The sequence below is a fragment of the Manacus vitellinus genome, unplaced genomic scaffold (genome assembly GCF_001715985.3).
Source record: "Manacus vitellinus isolate BGI_N305 unplaced genomic scaffold, ASM171598v3 scaffold_14_pilon, whole genome shotgun sequence".
NCBI classification, from domain to species: Eukaryota; Metazoa; Chordata; class Aves; order Passeriformes; family Pipridae; genus Manacus; species Manacus vitellinus.
Genome location: NW_021939063.1, coordinates 12521989 through 12539374, shown reverse-complemented (window position 1 = coordinate 12539374; position 17386 = coordinate 12521989).

The following is a 17386-nucleotide window of genomic DNA, read 5'->3' as shown; positions in this document are numbered from 1 at the left end:
CATTTGGAGAAGTTTCTGGACATGATGTTGTTGTACAGATGCTGGGAATTTATACATTTAGTCCATTAGGTTAGAGAATGGAAAATGGGTGGTTTGTTAGTCTTATTACTCATTAAAAGCCTTTGTTACAGCAGAGCCCTGTTCACTCTGGGATGATCTGCAGTGGTGCAGGCGCTGGGGGAGCCGTGGCCAGTACCTTACTTTTGTTGTGTGTGGTCGTGTATCCTCACAGGTGTGTGTTATGTTCAGGATTCCTACAAGAATCTCTTTGGGGATCCATCTGAAAACTTTCATTTTGGCAGTAAGGGCAGTCTCCCTCTGTCTGTCCTTGCCTTGTCCCTGTTGCGTGTGTGACCCCCAGCTCCTGCTGTCCACCATCCCACTCCCTTCCAGCCTCCAAAGCCTTCCTTTTCCCCATGTTGGTACTCCCATTCCTAGGTCTTGGAGACCTGGCAGCCATCAATGTAATGTCACTTAAAGCATCCCATAACATCATGAGTGGTGGCTGTGAGTGCTTTTCCTTGCTATGTCCATAAAGCAGCTACAAAGAGACTATTGCAGGAGACAGGTCTGCATCCCACCGGGCTCTGTTACTGTGGAGCTGTGATGGATTTACTGCTCCCATAAATGCAGCAGATGGCATTGCCAAACCCAGTGGTTTGTCTGAGGCCACCCTTGTGCTCTGCAAAAGATAGCTCATCCTTGGAGAAGAGAATAATGGGGGGTTTCCCTGAGTTTGCAGTAATTATTTTGGGAATAATTATATTGCTCAAATGAAAGAGAGCTGCTGCTTGGTTTGTGAGAAAACAGAGCTAAGAACAAGGGGGGTTAAATGTGACAAGTCTTCAGGCAGACATGGGTGGGGGCAGTGAGACACCAGCCCTGCCCCTGCTCTGGAGAGCGGGGAGAGCATTGGTGATGGGTCATGTTCACCTTGGGGCCAGTAATTAGCCAGGTGGGAGTTTCCCACTAGAATTGAGGATGTCCTGGGAGGTCCCCTGGAATAGAGAGAAAAGAGGGGGTTTTGGCAGTGCAAAAGACCTCTTCATTTTTCTCCCAGTTTTCACGATGTAATTCATGCTTTGCTCTGTAAAGCACTGTGATATAGTTTGTATACATTATGTAAAATAAGTTGTATTCTATTACATTGAAGAAATACAAATATAAAATAAAGTCAAAGGATGGAGTAAAGTAGCTGTGTGGTAACTGGACCCCCAGTCCCCAATTGCACTGTTTGTCCCATTCCCCAGGACTGTGGTTGCAGGTCTCTGCCATCCCTGGAATGATTTAGGAGTTTTCCACATGACGATACGATGTTAAATACAGACTGTCCCGGATGAAAAGGGAAGCACAGATCAAGTTCTGTCGCACATCACTCACCAGCAGAGCCTGTCTCCACAATCCCAGGCTCCCCTGCTGTTTGTGGCACTGAGCGACTCTTGTGTCTCAGGGATTTTCAGAAACAATTTTCAACTGTGCTTCAGTTTTTTGAGGCTGGAAAAGCTGCATTACATCTCCAGGCACAACTGCTACGAGGGCCCTTTAGGGGTAGTACCTGTAATGGGACAGCACGTGGCAATTTGTAATCTAGGGGAAGCAAAACCCTGAATCTCCAGAGTTTGGATGGAGGGAGGCTGGGAGGGCGGTGAGGAGGGCTGAGAGCGCTTCTCATGGGCAACTTGCTGTTGAAAAAGTGGAATCTGACCAAAAATGCCAAGGTGAATATTTTATGGGAAAAAAGATGTCGTTGTGAGCTGCCTGGCACCAGGGAGAGACCCTGCTTCTGCATGTCATCCCCGAGACAGGAGTTGCAGCCCGAACCCCCATCACGTGTTGTGGGACAGCCACCCTCCCAGCGCAGGGAGGAAGAGCCATAAATCCCAGCGGCTCCTGAGCACGGCTGACGGGGCGGAGGAGTCGGACTTTTGGCTCTGTGAGGGCTGCCAAGGAGGTCAGCACAGGGGGCTCCCAGCACAAATCCTTCTGCTCTGTGGGAATTTCCCTCTTGAGCAACTGCTGCACTTTTTAACCCGAAGATTAATGGAAGGGGCCGTGGAAAGGGCCAGAGTGCCGGGTATTAGTTCATTAGTCTCCAAGCAAACATGCAGCCGGTGAGTCACCAGCGCTGCTTCCTGCAGGCTGATGCTGTGCCTGGAGCTCTCCCAGAGCCCAGCGATCCGGCCCAGCCCTGCAAAGGCTGGGAACTCGTGGGACCAGATCACTGCATGCTGCGACTGCGGGCTGCTAATGCTGTAAAATGAAAACTAATCTAGATTAATTACACTGCACATGTTATTCATCTATAATCCTGCTGCTTGGCCTCTTTGCCTCCCAGCATAGCTGCCCATTGTTTTCTTTTCCTCTCTTAAACTGTCTTTGACTTCCTCTCCATGTCTTCCAAGGACTGGGAAGCTGAAGGTGCCCGCTCTGCCCATTCTGCTGGGGCAGACCCCTATCTGAGTATGTGGAGGCATAAATAGCCAGTTGGAGCTGTCCTTTGGCTTTGATGGGTCATCAGCTGCAGCAGTGGCTTGAGATGGCAGTGAGGTGCTGCAGCACAACAGGGTGGGTGTCTGGAAGTGCTCCTAGTCATAGAATCAAGGAATATCCCGCGTTGGAAGGGGCCCACAAGGATCATTGAGTCCAACTCCTGGCCCTGCACAGGGCAGCCTCGAGACACTAGAAGTGATGGTCCTGCAAGGGGATGCACACATGATGTGTGTTCCATGATGTTACTCTGAAAGAGAGCATCGTGTCAAACCAGTCATCTTCCTCACATGAAGTATGTGCAAACTCAGGTGCAGTCCCAGACACAGCACTTTGGGGAGAGCCAGCTCCTCACTGCACTGCAAAGGCCTGGAGGGAGAGAAGCAGAGCTGGGGCAAAATGCCGGAATTTTTCATTCCTGAAACACAGCTCTCACCTGCAGTGCTGCCCCATGGCCAGGGCAGAGAAGCTCCAACCTCAGGTCCAGGGCTGGAGGGCTGGGGACAGGTGACCCCAGCTGGCCAGGGGGCCCCTCCAGCTCATCCTTGACTGCAGGGTCCCAGCACAGGGTTTGTTTAGCAACTGGGGGTTGAGCTCGGAGGGACCTGCAGCCATCGAGACTGAGCATCATCACCTGCTCGTGTGGCTGTAGAAGGCTGTTGTCTTTCCCACTGCTCTGCTTGGAACAGTCTCAGCTCTGGTAAATCTATTGCTGTGATAGGTGCTAGGAAATGAAAAGGTGTCAGTTGGACAGAGCAGCGTGTAGGATAAGATCTGGTTGCCATCTGGTGCCTGGGGCAGCATTCCCAATGACTGAAGTGGGAGAAGCATCAAGACCCTGATCTCCTGAGATGATGAAGATCTAAGACTTGCTAAATCTGGACAAAATAAGCTGTACTTTTGTTTAGCTGTGAGTTGTTTCAGGCAAGAAGAGACTTTCAGAGAGTCTTACTGCGTCACAAAGGATTGTTTCACTTTCATGTGATGCCAGTGGGATCAGCGGATGCTCTGGTGGGGTCCCAGAGTGAAGTGCCCAGGGGTCCCCAGCCCCCTCAGGAGCAGCAGTGGGTTATGGGCATCATTCGGGTATTTTCCAAAATGTTCTGAAGTATTTTCTCTTGCAGTCACTTCCAGCAGGTGTTTTTAAGTGTGGTGACCACTCGTTCTTTTCCCAGCCCTTGTTTTTCTCCCCTTTTCACCCGTTTGAACACTGTTGCCACAGGGGAATGGATCAGGAGGGTTCGACCATTGGACTGGATTTTTTTTTTCTTTTTGTTTTCTTTTTTTTTTAACAACTGCATTTTTAAATGACATGTTTATAAGTATGGACCTAGTTTTCAAAACAAAGTGCACCACTAACTTTGCAAACAGCTGTTGCAAAAGAGCCCAGACCAGAGACCTTTTGCATCTGTATCTCTGACTGTGTCCCTGCAAAAGTGGTGTGAGCACAGAGGGTTCCTGGGCTAAGTACTGGAGGGGCTCATGACTCTGTGGGGCAGTAAACAGCTGTGCTTTGAACTGTTGTTTTATCCCAATGTCCCCAGGCAAGCTGGGCCCTAACTTGAGCAGTCACTTGACTTGGAATTGGTGAAAATGCTGAACCCCTGGGGAGGACCCCCTTGGAGACCAGAGACCCTCTTAGCAGGGAATAGGATCCATGGTAGAAGAACTGACAGCACTGGGCAGTAGTTGGGGTTTTGAGGGACAACAAGGAATGGATATCTTGGCATAATTGAATGCCAGAGATGTTCCCTGCCACCAGTTGCAGAGGAGGTCTCTGCCTATTGTCCCTTTGTGGGGTCAGGCTCTTCCACCAGCTCAGACATGCCCAGCAACACTCTTCCTTGAAAAAATATGCAATTTCTTAAAGGGTTTAAATACAGTAACTTGGGGAATTGTTGTCTTGGTGAAACGGACCCTGTCCACACATGAACCCCTTCTCCCTGCACCTGCTCCCCAGCGAGCCCCAGCCTTGGGAAGCCACGGCATTTACCAGCAAAACCAACACATCTGCAGGTATGTTTTCAGTGGCACTTTGTGCATCTGCTTTAAATTATAGCAAGGGGTCAGCTGTGTTTAAATGGACTCAGAGGTGAGACCAAAGAAATGAGGCTTAAAATTCAAAGCAATCCGACCTGCCCTACCATGGTGTAATGGTCTGAGTAACGTGCTGGCCTGGAGCCACCTCCCTGACTCCTGGGAGAGATGCTTTAAAAGCTCCTCACATGGGCAGTTCAAATGATGTGCACATGGGGGGAAAAGAAAATAGTGTTTAATTGAAACTCTGCACATGTATATATGTTTTTAGGATAAACAAAACAGACTGGGCAAATATTTATTTCTGCCCCTACTGCTACAAAGCAAACTTTCCCACAGCTTTTGACAGAGATAATCTGTTTCTTAGCCATGATGGTGAATTTGTAACGACAAGTTTTCGTTCTGAATGTTTCAGGATTTCCTGATTGGTTCTCACGCAATTATTTTGATTAACAATGAGGTTTTCAGACCAACTTGAAAGGGTCTCGAAGGCTTAAGAATAACCTGGCTCTTGGTTATTCCTCTCACTGGGATTATTTTCTGCAGCTTTCTAACACTTGAATCAGATTCTTTGGAAATCAAAGAGAACTACATCTTAAAAATATTTCGTATCTCCACCCCCTTCTGAGAAGGGTTTCTTTAAGTTTAGAAAAATGCTTATACCCATATCAAAAAAAGAAAAACATAGGACTGTAATAAGAATGAAAACCAAATGTATTTTTTTAATGAAAAGATGTATTTTTAATAAAAAAGATTAATGCCTTAGATGGTCATTTCTGTGAGAAGGCAACATCTGAAAACAGAGACTGAGAAGTGTTTAGGGCATTTCTGATTAACAAAGAAATGAAACCTCATACTTGGAACCTCTGGATGTTTCTCTTTCGTTTATAAACATAGGAGGCAGCTTAAGGAATTAGGAAACATCTATTAAGGCTGTTTGCTCAGATATCATAGTTCTTATCATTTATATTTTTTACCCTTTTTTTAAGATGATGTGGAAATCTCAGACTACCTTTAGAGTCTGAGTGCCAGCAGATCCCCTCCTCACTGCCTGTCTCTGTACAGGGAACAGCCCTCAGGAGTTCCCATTCCCACCAGAAAATGCCTTCAACAGCAAGTATCCTTAAGTAAAAGGGATGTATAATGTGCTTGTACCCATTGTATCCTGGGCAGGGTCCAAATCAGCAGGGAGTGCACCTCCTTGAACTGCCCCCACAAATATCCACAGACCACCAGGCTCCGGCTCATGGACAGGTGAAAAATAGGAGCCCTGGCTTCTGCTTGCAGGAGATGCACGTGGGGTAATCCAACCACACTGTTTTCAGCTGAGAAGTCACCTTTAATGCAACTGCTTCACTGACATCAGGAAGGGCTATGGCCAGGCTGGTCTGAGTGCTGGAGCTGCCCTGTGCTTCACGCTGCCCACCCCAGCACTGGCACTGCCATCCTTCAGAGAACCAGAGGGGAAGGTGGAAGGTTGGTGCCAACAGGTGAGCCTAAAATTTTGCAATGTGAGACACCTGCTGGGACAGGTCTTGCATTCACCATACACCTCCTATATTAATTTGTCACCTTATAATAAATTAAAGATAATAGCGGCTTTAAGCATCATAGTGGCAGAACCCAGTGAGGACTGAGAAGAGTGGTTTGATACAAGCTGAGAAGCCTATAAATTATAAAAAACCCAAACAAATAGTTTTTGCTTTCCCTGACAGTGAAACTTTCTGAGTTCAAGCAGTTACCCAACCAAACTGTCCAAGTTTAGCAAACACACCAGCTGAAGGTAAGTACGTAGCAGCGTATTTTCTTTCACACTGCAGAAAGTGGAAACATAAGCCATGTGTCTGATGTCATCTCCATACAGAGGGGTTTGAAACACTGGCTCCGGTCTGAAATACCATTACTTTTACAGTGGACTTTTGAAAAGTCTATTATTGCTGCTAGTATTATGTGTATGTATTTTAAAAGTAATTTCCCTGGACTCCAATAAAACGTTCTAACAGAGTTTTGTTCTCTAAACAATTTTAACCCTTGTTTCGCCTTTTGGGGAGTACTTTTGGCCCCCAGGCAATGCAGAAGAAAAATTGCTGGCTAAGTAACACCAGATGCAGGAGAGACTGCTGGCCACTAGAGAGCTCCCAGATGAGAAGGTCTTTCAGGCTGAAATACAAATATGTTTTGTAATGAAAGCAGAAACCCTTTTTTACTTTAGGGCACAGGGACCAGCCATGAAACACAGAAAGGTTTCTTGCTTGTGCTGCAGCAAGAGGCATCATTATCCATAATTGCACTTTTCATACTTGAAATCAAAAGCCCCAAAGCTGCTCTCCCTCCAGAGCAAGGTTTGGAAAATTATCTTAAATGCTGGTTTTGCTGATCTCAGGGATGAATGAAAAGCTGCTGCAGCCTATCAGTAAAGGTGTCTGCACAGGGATTATGTGTCAGCCACCATCTCATGTGCCGTGTATGGTGGAGCCCCAGGGATGCTGTGCCTCACCTGGAATTACAATGCTGCAGTCAGAGCCTCCTGCTCTGGGGAAAAGGGGCAGAGGGGCACCTCTCCCCTCCCTCTCCCTCACTCAGGCTCCTATTATTTGGGACAAAAGTCACCTTTTGTGTAACTCGTGGTGCCTGGGAACTGAAGGGGGCTGGCTGTGGCATGCACCAGTGGTCCTTGGAGAATCACCTGGACAGGAAGAGGCTCTGATGGGGCACCCACTCTGGAGGGGCTGGCTGAGGGTCATCTGATTTATATGAGGTTAAATGCATTGGATTGACTCAGGGGTCTCAGCAAAGCTCGTGCCTGGGGAGCTCACAAGTGGAGCCCAGATGCTGGGGGCAGGGTGGGACGTGCTGGCGTCAGAGCCATGAGTTACAGGAGTGTTTGTTTGCTCTGAGCACTTTGTCACCAGTGGTGAGGACCCGTATGGATTCCTGTGGATGCACGGGCTGGTGCACTGGAGAGGATGTGGAGGTTGAGCAGGGGTGGGCAGCAGGGGGGCTCAGCACAGCGGGTGCCAGTGTGCCCAAGACAGCATGCACTGTGCCCACAGGGCACTGCAGAACCCTTGGGTGCATTAGGGCCATTAGAAAACCTCCAGTGCAGCTTGGCCCTGCTGCCTGAAATGAAATGCTCCTGTCCCTGCTGTGTGTGGCCTTCCTGGTAAGTCTCTGCAGCCTCCCCACCTGGCACATCCTCCTTCAGAGGAGGCTGGTAAGTGTTCACACCTGCCCTGTTCCTGGAGCTGGGTGAGAAGGCAGCCCACGTGTGGCAGCAGCTCCGAGAGCGGGGTTTTGTGTTGAGTCATGATTTCACACCTAACAAGTGGTGTTTGAAGAACCCTTGCAGAGAGCCAGACTTATCTTAGTTTCCTGGGGGGCAGGAGCTTAAAATTCCCATCTGCCAGCACCTGAACAGGCTGCAGGGGACAGTGTGGTGGCTGAAGGTGAGAGTGAGCCTGCAGCTGGGGGTGGGGGGACAGAACACAGCCACTTGAAACGCAGGAAGTGTTTCCATTGCTCAACAGTCGGTGCAGCAGAGGAGCGCTGGAGGAACATGGAGGTCAGGACTGACATCATCATGTAAGCATTTTATGCATCTTTCTGGAAATAGCAGTATTTTGAGTCCCTGGTGGCTGGCCCTATGCATTATGGTAGTACCACGTGCAGGGGCCAGGGTTGATGCACAGGGAGCTGGAAACCCAGTGGGTTGCGAGGGCAAAACAGAGGCGTTTTCTTCCCTCTGCTCTTGCACAGGCATCTTGACAGCTGAACTACAAAATCCCAACTCCAGGAACCCTTCTCTGATCAAAGCAAGGAGGTAGGTGGGTGCCCAGGCATGGGCATGGCCAGACTAGGGTTGTCTGGGGCTTCCTGGCAGCAGGCCTGGGGCTGGGATGTTTTAGGGCCGCTCCCCAGTGCGCCCTTGCAGATCTGGGTTTCTCCTCTGCCAGAAGTGATTTCCACTCCCTTCAATTTCCCAGGGGCTTGGTGAGAAAGGGAAAAAAGTGCTGTCAAAGGTTTTCCCCTTCCCTTCCAAAGTGTAAGCCCCTGGGGTCCCTGGCAGGGATTTGGCAGCCACAGGAATGCGTGGGAATATGGGAGACTTCAGGACAAGGCTTAATGGGTGTAAGTCGTTAAGAGGAAAATCTCACCAAGGGCTTCTCTGCATCTCACTCACCCCGAAGTCTCAGAGCAAAACTGTCCATGCCGACCCCCCACATCCTGGTTTGCCTCACGTGGGTGTCCTTGTTCTCAGCAGCCTGGGGCAAGGGTGTGCTCAGGGTCCCTGTCAAGGGACAAGCACAGCGCCACAGTATTTCCTGATATTTTGCCTTCCAGGACGTGAAGGAGTTAAACTTTTCAGATGGAAAGCGAACTGAAGATCAGACCAGCAGCCTGGTGACCTCCCGCTGCTGGGACAGCAGCAGCTCTCAGCCAAGCCCGGCAGTTCCATCCATCCACCAGCTTGGTGGGGCCACGGGGAGCAGCGGACGGTAGGTGGGTGCGAGGGGCTGCGTGGTTGGGCACCATGTGGGACCTGCCCTCGGCTCCGGCGGGACCCCCGGGGCTGGGACTGGAGGGCGACGGCAGGGTGTGAGGGTCCGTGGGATGGAGGGAGCACCGGGAGGGCTGTCCCTGATCTGCTTTCAGAAAAGGGATTGCTCGAAGTGAGCTTGTCCTGACACTGCCAGGGGAACTGTGATTTCTTGCCTTTTGGGACATCCAGTCGGCTGATGCCGAGGGTTTTGGAACAGCATAGTTTTGTAACTGAACTGCTTGCATGCAGCAAGGGAGGATACTGTGGGTTTATTTCTCCCCGATGAGGAAGGAATGATGGCCACATTATTTAATCCTGTCCTCCTGTGATGATCAGCTATTTACCAATAGATGAAAAAATTGTTTTAGAGTTTCTAAACAATGAAAGATTTTGATATAAATGGAAATTGTGTGGTTTTTTTCCCTTGAACTGAAAACACTGTGATCTGATTCTAAGTAGTGTCAGGCATAGCCTGTTAAGTCTATGTTGTCTCCCTAGCTCTTCATTTTATTGAGCGATAGCAAAGACTCTCTGGTTCAAAGACACAGTGTCAGCATATTGTCAGTGTCAGCATCAGAATGTTTATTTTGCAGTAATAAGGTGGTATAGTCTTACCTAAGGATTTGCATAAACATTTATCATATTTACGTTATCAAATGTAATCATTTTGTGTCGTAGAAACAATTCTTTTTGTTCAGAAATCATAGCTGAATCAAAAGTCATGATAATTTCTGGTGTAGAAACAAGGCTTACGCTTACTTAAAAGAAAACCAAGTAGAACCACAACGCTTTAAAATTAAAACTAAAGTAGTGCATCATTCCCCGCGCCGCAAGAATATACTCAACCCTTACGGCGCTGTATGTTTTTCCTTAGAAAGAAACCAGAAAACATATTTCCCTAAAATTTGAGGCTTTTTTTTTTTTAAACTGAAATGCTCTTGAGATGGTGCCTGAAGGAGGTTGCCAGGTGGATGGCTGCTAAGCGGTAGTTTCTAACCAGGCAAATGGAACTGCAGTCACGATATTACAGAGTCAGAACAGCTCAAATTGCTCTTTACTGGCCTCCCAGTCGCTAGAACTCGATTCCCCCAAGGTACTTTCTGGCCAGAGATGAGGCTCTTGATTGCAGAAATGCAGATTTCCCGGTAATTGCACTTGATTTATTCTTCCGTATCACAGAGAACAAGTCAGTGTTATTCTTTGGAAGCATGAACACTTCCAAATGCTAACATGTAGGGAGAAAGAAAACAGCAGTTTTTATCATCTTCTTAACAACAGCCCATGAGAATGTGCTCTGCAGTGAGTGCAGCCTGTGAGTCCTTCTGCCTCAGCTCCAGCACCTTTCCTGGGGGCTGAGGCACAGCCAGAGACCCCTCTGCCGATTGGCCAAAAGCCCAGCAGGGGAAGCAATAATCCAAGTGGGAGGAAAGGAGGCTGTGGGATGTTAAGAGAGGAGCTCTGAAAAGTCATTAGTAGAAATGCAGTGGGAAGCCCCACTCCTGAGAGCACCCTAGAGACAGCCTGTGGCTGCTCAGTGAGATCCATGGGGAATCTGGGGGCACCTCCTCTGGCCAGGCAGCATCTCTTGTAGGTGACACCAGATGGGGCCCTGGTGATTTGTTTCTTAGGACTGCTGGGAAGGGATGCTGGATGCTGTGGCTTTTGGCATGAGGCTCATTGGCTTAACACCTTCCTACAGTGGTGGGGTTTGCCCTGCAGACATCCCTGTCTGCCCCTTATTGTCCGTAACTGATGTCACAGAGAAAAATATCCGTTCGTATATGGCAGTTTGTCCGAGGGGAGCAGAACCTGCCCAGGCAGGTGGGGTTTATTCAGTAGGACCTTAATGGTACTCCCATTCAAGTGGGTAATAAAACTCCCATTGATGTTTTTCATTTACTTATGACTTTCCATGGACTCTGGATTAGCACTGCAGCCGTGCCCGGAGTGTGCGAGTGTGCGGGGGGTGCACAGCGCAGAGGAGTCTGCTGTATCCTGTTTTTGTAAAGGGCTTTTCCTCTTAGTAGTTGTAGTGAAAACAAACATGAGAGAGAACAATGGGATTTTTTTTTTTCTGTTTTCCTCTACATTTTTAAATACAATAAAAAAGCCTATTAAAATTAAATAAAGCATGATAACAAAAAAAAGGGATTCCTATATGTTAACGAGGAAAATAAGTGTAACTACGTGAACAAAGGTCATTTGCCTTCTTGATGTCAGCCTGTATTTTTGCAGTTGAAATCCTATTCATTGAAAACCTTGTGAAAACAGGCACTGGTAGAGCAGAACAATGCCTGTGCCATAAAGCTGTTATCTGGAATAGAGGAGGGTCAGCTTCACACCCCAGAGAAACACCCTCGTGGGCTGCTCAGCATTCTGCAGACTTCTGAGTCGTCATTTCAGCAGGGAGCAAAGGGGAGTCCACAGAAAGGATTTCCTTTCTTCAGATAAACACAGAGATATTGTATTTGTTGTGTCTAAAATATTTTGCTGTGGTCACATACGGATAGTTCTAGTTGCTGTAAAAATGGAAGTGATAATAAAATGTTAATTCTTTCTAGGAATTAGAAACTAGGAGTAAAACTTGGAATCACTGTTCATAGGACGAATGGAAACAGGGACTGAGATGAGGTACAATATAAAAGGTGGTGCAACCACCTTAAACTGCTCTTATTTAAATTACATGTGTTTTAGAGAAACATCTGACACTGATTCTTCCATATGAGAGGTGGAGGATCTACCATTAAGAGATGGCTAAGGTTACAGTTAGTTGTTCACAAGGTCAAGTTGCTGCTATTTGAATATGTATTTTTCTATTGCATGGCTGCTTAGCTGCAGCTTTCTGCCATGAGTCCTTTTCCCCCAGGAAGTGGGAAACCCTCACCTCTGACATTGCTCTCTCCATGCAGGTGCTGTAGCTTGTGACCACTTCTCAGCAGCAGATCAGGCTCCTGAAGCCCTTCGCTACAAGGTGGGTTTCCTATGTCATAGCCATCATCCTCCTTGCTGGTCTCCCTTTTCTCACTGTCCTTTCTGAGTGGCACATACCACATGAGGATGCACTTTTCCAGTGTGTTTCCATGGAATGAGATTATTCATGCCACTGACAAAGTCCAATATTCTTCTGACAGAGGAACTTGCACTTTATTTTTAGAAGAGACCACATCCAGGGCTCTCCAGATATCACAGACTTAGTTTCACTTTGTGTTTGGGTATCACCCGTTTATTAAATAATGGCTGCTCATCACTGCTGCCTCGAGTGTGGCTGTGTGTGGACACAAGATGGGGACACCTTCCAGGCCCCATCCATCAGTGGGGAGATAAGAAAGGCTGAGGACATACTGGTGGGACCAGATTTCATCCCAGTGAGTTTCGTTTCTGTTGAGATCAAAGTGCTTTGTGAAACCAATGTGAATTTGAAGAGATTATGTTAAGAGTGGGAGAAAGGTGCAGTAATGTCAAAGTACCACATTCAATGTTATTTGGGGTGTAAGATTTTGGATTTATTTTGAAACAATGTATGCTTTCGAGAATTGGTTTGCTTTTATTCTGCTCTAACACAAAATACAAAGTCAAAAAGAACAGTTTTGAATTGCATGAAACTGAGGGGAGCAGCTTTTTGCCATCCTCCTCCTGAGAACTGTATGAACTGGGGCTTTGAGTCATAGTGATGCTAAATTTAAAAAGCCTTTCAAAGTAGGGCTGAGCCTTTCTCACAACTCTCTTCATAAGAAGCTCAATGTTGAAGCGATAATGTTCAGAACAAAGAACACTTAGGATAAACATTTAGCTTGTACTAAATAAATTACATTTGGTCTTACAGTCACGTTATTGGTGACAGCTTGTACAGCCTGCACCCTTCCCCTGTAATGCACCAGAGCGAAGCAAATATACATTGTTGGGAAAAATTCCTTGTCTTTTGTCAAAGAGCCCAACTGCTGTCAGCAAACATATTGTGGGAATATGAATCTGGAAACAAACAGATCATTAGAGGGTGAATTAAGGTTTTGTGATTTAATTCTAAACATATTGAGTGAGGGAACCAGAGATGTGCAATGCCAGAAAAACTACGCACCAAAAGGGCTTTTTTCTTTAATGAAAGCTGGTATTTTTATTGAATACAAAGTGATTTGGGTGACAAAGATGGTTACATATGGAAAAAATGAATTTCTGCTTGTTCTGGAGAATTATGAAGATCATTTGATTAGAAATAACATTGTGCCAATGCAAGTCTTACATTCTTTCCTTTGTGGAAAATATTCATCCATTTACAGAATTTTATTAACAGAGTACAATAATTTTCCAATGTTAAAAAGAGAATGTATATAGAGGACCTCTGCTTGCACAGAAAACAGTGACCTGGGCTTGTGCAGTCACATCTCTGGTTGGATTTCATCTGTGCTTTGCCCTGTTGCAACAGTAACAGGGTTGAGAAAATAAAACAACTTCCCTGATCAGAGCATCCCTGGTGGGAAGAGCCTGAGCTGGGGTCATGCTACTGCCCAGCCTGCTCTGACTGCTGGAGCCACTTGGGTCAAGGATTGTCAGGAAGGCAGGGAGCCAGAGGAGCTCTTTGGAGGTCTCCTGAGAGGACTTAGAAATCATCTGTGGAATCCTAGAGGGCACAACTGTTCTCAGCCTTTTAGAGAAATGCAGTCACAGCAGGGCAGGAGGAAGGGAGCCAGGCCCCATTCCCCAGCATGAAACCCTGCATCCCCTGGGATGGACTGTGACCAGGCTTGTCCCTCTTCTGGGCTTTAGTTCTTGTGACACATCTCAAAGCCCTCCCCCGTGTCTGGACACATTACTGTGGAACGGATATCCCGATCTGCCTCTGCAGGGACAGCCACAAGACAGTCTGTGGCCTTGTGTATTTTGGCAGATGCTGGAGTTTGCACTCTCAGGGAAAAGCTGCTTTGGTCTCTTCCCTTGCTATAGCCAGACAGCTACTGTCTTGGCCCTACTGCTATCCTAGTGGCAGCCTGAGCTTGCTCCACTGTGCTTGAGAGAAGGTTAGGGCAAGGAAGCAGCAGGACATCTCCACATCAGAGTGCCCCACCAAGCCCATGCAAACCTAGAAGCCTTCAAAGGCAGCTCCTCTTGTCTGGCACCTTTCCCTGGAGCACTTTATTCAGGCAATAGCAGCTCTGCCATTAGTGGTTACATCTAATGATGGTCTGAGGTGGTCAACCTTGTTTACCCTCTAGCACATCCAAGCACATCTGGTTTCCCTAAAATTCAAGGATTTGCTTCCTGCAGTGTTCAGAGTATCCCACCTGCTCAATTAACCCAAATACAAATAGGATATTAGAAAGTGGAGAAAAACACTAATTTCTGAAAGTCTTTGACAAGATAGCAAAACATTCCTATTCCTCAGGAGCAGAAAGATGTTTTTATTGAAGTAAATTGCCCTGGAAAGCTGGCTGCAGCCCCATGAGCTGCTTGTGGCTGGGGAGACCCTCCCTGGGGGGAAAGAGGAGCTCAAACTTGGAGGTGGCTTCAGCTGCCCCTGCCTGCTACGTGCCAGAGCCTTTTTCAGTGCCGTCAGCACATCTTCTCTTGCCTGGCCCTTCTGCTGTGCTGTTTGCAGTGTGGTCAGGCTTCCAGTTATTTCAATACTGAGTTTTATATGCTGTTAATTTTATAGCGAGGCAGAGGTTCATCAATACTTTCTGCTATTTCCTGACTTCTCTCACAACACTGGTTCAAACAAACCAAAAACCCCGGCCAGCTCTGTGAATCCAGCCCAGTACTCAGGGTATAGTCATGAGGGATGCACAGAATGTTCCGATACTCATCCCAGGGTGAAGGAACAGCTTCTTACTGCCCTTCATTTCCACCTGGGAGAGAGCACTGATGCAGGAGCAGGCTGTGAGAACAAAGGAGCACTGCCTGGAGATGTTGGGCTGTCACGAGAAGATACCAGGTGATAGTTTCAGAAAATATGCCCATCGGGATCTGAGGTTCAGAAGCGCTAATGGCAGAGATAGTGTGTTATTTATTGCAAACAGGCATTTGCAGTGGCCTCAAAGGTCTGGGTGTCTGACTGCCCTACTACATGTATCAAAACCCTTCTTAAGAGTTTCAGCCTCAAATTTAGCCTCCAAAGCTAAATGGTGATGGTATCACATTCGCTTTTCATTTCTGTGTGGGCACTGTGCCCATGCAGTTACAACACAGCTGAGTCTGATTTTCGTATAGTTCATTGTTTACTTATGACTTACTATAAAGTTGAGCTTGTCTTATTTATGAGCAGCCATGAAGATATGGGATTTCATCCACTGGGTGATGACTCATTCATTGGGTTGGACTCTTTAGCTCTTAATACGTGACATATTTTGGACTATTGGATGAACAGCCATTTCTGCATGAGCCCAAATTAAATGAGGTGAATGGAAATAATTAGTTGTTTGTTTTTAAAAATCATGTTTGTAGCTGGGTTTGTGCTGGTTCAGCTCCCAGCTCATTCTACCAATCTACACAAGGGCAGGATGAGTTGCTATTTGGATATGGTGGAGAGGTGATGTACAGCATTTCAGAGTCAGATGTCTAAACATGTCAGGAGTTACTTTGCTTTGTTTCTGTTGCACAGGGAAAAGCTTTGTGGCACTGGAGCATTTGGTACTTTCTATGAACTTCAATGACTGCAACATTTCTTGTGCTGCTGCAAACAATTTGAGAAACTAATTTGTTAAATCACTCATAAAAATCTCGTGTTCTTTCTGTGATAATAAAGCTCCTCATCTGGAAAAAGAAATACAAATCCTCAGAAAAAGCAGCTCAGCAGGAGTGTACTTCAGCCACTCTTGTCTCGGGCATGCTCTCCCCTCCAGTGGGTGCGTCATGCCCCATGAGTTCACAGGAAGGTTTCATGCACAGTCAGAAATATAACGCCTGGTAATGTTCAGCTATGTAAGGAAAATCAAAAGTTTTTAAAACCTCTTCCCCCTCTTCCTGCCCCCGGTTCTGCGGAATGGGACTGGGACCATGGGAAATGTCGGAGTAACTTTGTCGCAGTGAGTGGTTGTTACGGCTTACAAGTTTTCACAGCCAGGAACCCTGCCAGCAGAAATTTATGCCTCTATTTCAGCAGTAACGATGCTTCCCAGAGCTGTCGGCCCGGCGGCCGGCTGGGAGGCTGCGGCGGGGCGTGTGGGGGACTCGCCATGACATAACCACATTCCTGAGGCATGAGGAGATACTCCCAGGCCTCGGCAGGGGCAGCACAGCCCCTTCCCTGCTTCCACCCCACTGCTGCAGTTCCCAAGACTTGGGGTGAGATCAAGTGAACCCGTCAGCTGCAATGGCTTTGGGTGATTTTGGGGCAGAGTGGCTGGAAAGTTGCCCATTGGAAAAGGCCTGGGGGTGCTGATCGATGGTGGCTGAACATGAGCCAGTGCATGTCCAGATGGCCAAGAAGGCCAATGGCATCCTGGCCTGTATCAGCAATAGTGTGGCCAGCAGGACCAGGGCAGTGATTGTACCCCTGTATTCCTCGTGAGATACCTCAAATCCTGGGGTCAGTTTTGGGCCCCTTACTACAAGACACGCATTGAGGTGTGTCCGGAGAAGGGCAATGGAGCTGGGGAAGGGGCTGGAGCACGAATTTGATGAGTGGCTGAGGGAGCTAAGGGGTGATGTCTCTGAGATTAACTCAGTTGATTAGAACATGGTGCTAATAACACTAAGGTTGTGAGTTTGATTCCTTATGGACCATTCAATCGATATGGGTCCCTTCTAACCCAGAATATTCTGTGTTTGCCCAGGAGAAGAGGAAACTCGAGGGATCTTATGGCTCTACAACTACTTGAAAGGAGGGTGTAGCCAGGTGGGGTCGGCCCCTTCTCCCAGGTAACAAGTGGAAGCAGCCTCATGTTGCACCAGGGGAGGTTTAGATCGGATATTATGGAAAATTTCTTCACCAAAAGCACTGTCAAGCACTGGAACGGGCTGTCCAGGGCCGTGGTGGAATCACTGTTCCTGGAGGAGTTTAAAAGACTTGTAGATGTGGCACTGAGGTACATGGGTTAGTGGTGCCTTGGCAGTGATGGGTTAATGGTGGGCATTGGTGATTTTAGAGGGCTTTTCCAACCTAAACGATTCTATGACTCTATGATTTCACCGCCGCAATTTTTTTTTGTTTTTTGGTTGGGTTTTTTTCGGGGATTTTGATCAAATTAAACCTATCAAGGTGTTTCGCTTGGGCCTTGTCCGGCGGCGGGAGCGGCGAGGACGCCGTGAGGGCCGGGCCGGGCGGAGCCGCCAGGGGGCAGCAGTGACAAGGGTTTGGGGGGGCGGTTCGTCCTTCGCGGCGGGGACGGA